Here is a 3,324-nt window from a genome sequence, read left to right as displayed (position 1 = left end):
AAAAGAATAATTTACTATATATTGGCCAAAGTAGATGCCTGGGGGTCAGGCAACTTAGGTTTGAACTTTGAATTCAGTGACGAACTTACCTAAGTTCTTGGCACATATTAACTAATAACAGATACTGAAACGTAAGTTACAGAGAGGTTGCATAAACTGAATTAAATTGAGACCAGTGTCTTATTGACTGTGCCACAAGTTACAGTTGTCATTCCAGTAAAATTTTGATTAGAATGGACAAGCAAATAATGAAATTTTATGAATTCAGGTAAATATCAGCCTGGTTAATGTCTTTAAAATATCCTTTCATTTATATATCTCTAAATGTTAGGTTTTATAAAGCATATTTGTTTTGGTGAATGAAAATGAAAATAAAAATAGCCTTTGCCATAGCAATAAATTTAACTTGACAATTATTAGGCAAAATTGAGCAATTATTTGAAAAAAATTAGCTTGTAACTGTATGTAACCACTTCCTAATAAAGTCCCCCAAAGTAAATAAAAATTAACATGCAAAACTAACCTGGGCCATATAGCAAGATACTGTCTCAGAAAAATAAATGACCAAATAAAGAAAGCTGGGGAAATGCATGTAGTTGAGGACAGTAATGTATTTCCTTTATCTGACCTGAAATGAAGATGGCAACATCAGCAGAAAGGTACAGTCTCTGCCTGAAATGAAGATTTCTTACTCTTGAAATATATACTGTTTTTCAAATCATAAATCTTAGATTCTTTTGTTATAGTTGTTAAATGAGCACAATGCAAATTAGATACAATAATAATTTCCAAAATATCTGTTATTTTTTTCCTCAAAAACATTTACTATAAACATAGTGTTTCAGGAAAATTCATTCAAAGTATTTATTGGCTTCAGCCACCACTAATTTATTGTCTTTTGAATGGCTACTCAATTAATAGTATGTTTACATTTCAACGAGAAATGCTGAAGAGTCAATTTTTATCTTTATTTCTGTGAAAGCATTTCAATGATGTTTATCTTTTGGTTTCAAAACAGTCAAAAGAAGTGATGGTCTAAACTCTATAAAACATAAATATTTATGAAATTTTAAATGCTTTTTTCTGAATTATAATACAGATTTAATCAGAAATGGAACTCTGAGAGCCTATCTTTGGAATGATGTTGTATTGTAATCATTGTCTTCTGATAAAGACACGTCTATACCTTATTTCGTCACTGAACTCATTTTCCAAGTCTTATCAAGATTGAAAAAGAGTCAATAAATCTAGTACAAGGTAAATATGAGTGTCGTCATCTAGTCTGCAGCCTCCCACCTTCTTCCTATTGTTCATTTCTTTGTAAGGATTTGCACCAGGTGCTTCTCTGTCTTTTTTATGTGTGAATGCTGAATATATTTTATACCATTTTACATTTTGACAGTGCTTCTCATTACAATTTTTCTTTTCATATTATGCAGTTGATAGGAAGTCAATTTTTCTGTATATGATAGATTCCATCATTTGTGCAGTAATGTATCTCTTGGCAGTGAATATATTACAACAGCACATCCCAGTGGTTTGAACAAAAAGAACTAAAGTTATAATCTAGACCCAGGTCCTGTGTGCATCTATTTCTCAAAGACATTTTACTCATTGAGTATTCCCAACTGGTTATATTTCATTTCTTCCCATCTTACAACTTAACAAGGTAGTATTAAAAAAAAAAGACTTTTACCCTCCTTCTCAGCTCTGGGTCTCTTGACTGCACAGTATTGTGTTGTCAAAATGTCACTTTCTAACAGGTGATGACTCTTGACGAGTTACAAGCAAAGAAGAAGCTGGTCATGATGAGGAAAGCCTTCAATAATCCCATGAAGAAAAACCAGATGATAAATAACCAAAGGATCATGACTGCTGTCTCAAGCATCAAATTCTGCTTTGACAATTGAGTCAAGTGTGTTGTCCTTATGAGCCATATGGGCAGTCTGATGGTATTCCCATGCCTGAAATGTAGTCTTTAGAGCCAGGGGTCACAGAACTCAAATCTCTGGTAGGCAAGGATATTCTGTTCTTGAGGGATTGTGTGGGCCCAGAAACAGAGAATGCCTGTGTCACCCAACTCTCTAGATCTGCCATCCTGCTGGAAAATCTCTGCTTTCATATGGAGGAAGAAGAGAAGGGAAAATAAGCTTTTGGGAACAAGATTAAAGCTGAGCAAGCCAAAATTGATGCTTTCTGAACTGCATTACTCAAACTAAGGAAGGAATGTTTATGTCAATTATGATTTGGGTGCTGTACCTTGAGTCCATAGTTCCGTGGTCGATGTGAATTTGCCACAGAAGGGTGATGACTTTTGATGAAGGAATTGCATTACTCCTGCTATTGGGAGGAGCTAATGTTGCAGATCACTACGATTCTGCACAAAGTCAATTCGATGATCATTGATGATGAAATGGTTTTTACCTTCTCTAAGGAACTCAGCAACATGGAGATTGGCATTTCTCTTCATGATAAAAAAGAAGGGGTCATGATGGTCAAAGATATCATATCCAAAGATGAAAAAACTGATGTGAAGATTACCTTGTCTCTTGACTTCGTCACTGCTGAAAATTTGATAAAAATGCTTAAAGTGGCCAAGCTACTATGGCCTCTGGCATACCTGATGGTTAGATGTACTTGAACTGTGGTACTGAGAGTATCAAGAAATATGCTGATGTTGTGGTTCGAGCTAAGCAGACTGTTTAGAATGGACCTGTTGGAGTATTTGGATAAGACGTTTTTGCCAGGGGAGACAAGTCCCTTATGAATGTGGTGATAAAAGCCACTTCCAGGGGTTCCAGTCCTGTCAGAAGTGGTGGGGACACTGCAACTTGTTGTGCTACATGGAACACAGAGGATAAATTCAGCTATGTGAGCATGGGGGGGGTGGTGCTCTAAAGGGGCAGTCTAAAGCCCCAGGAAGGTAAAGTCTTTCCTGGAGGTGGATGCTTTCAGGAATGGTTAGTGCTTTCCTGCCTTTCTGGTTCTTGTGCACAGCCCCTAAGTCAACTAGCTGTGCTTTGCATCTCCAGTTGGTGTTAGCACAAGATTCAACTGGTGGTTGAGATGTAGAACAAGGAACCATTTAACAGTTGCATGGCATCTCAGCTTGTCTTACTGCATCAGGATTCATCTATGCTTTTCAAGATCCTATTTGAATTCTTCAGAGGCTAAAAGCATTGTGCGTTCTAGACTGCATCTATTAGAGTCTTTCTAAAAAGGAAAGATGGCTGTGAAAGTGTTCTCTTTTGATACAGCCTCTGGTAAACTTTGTTCATGACTTGATGATAGTTGGTTAAACAATAAAGATGTCTACTGGTATAT

General features: G+C 36.3%; 1 pseudogene; it reads left to right on the top strand.

The window, feature by feature from the left end:
• The first annotated feature begins 639 nt into the window (after positions 1-639).
• LOC101993840 lies at positions 640-2,898 on the top strand (annotated as a pseudogene).
• The last annotated feature ends 426 nt before the right edge of the window (positions 2,899-3,324 follow it).

This window comes from Microtus ochrogaster, linkage group LG5, assembly GCF_000317375.1.
Source record: "Microtus ochrogaster isolate Prairie Vole_2 linkage group LG5, MicOch1.0, whole genome shotgun sequence".
Lineage (NCBI taxonomy): Eukaryota > Metazoa > Chordata > Mammalia > Rodentia > Cricetidae > Microtus > Microtus ochrogaster.
Note: the sequence above shows the minus strand (reverse complement) of the source record. Positions and strands in the feature narration are given on the sequence as shown.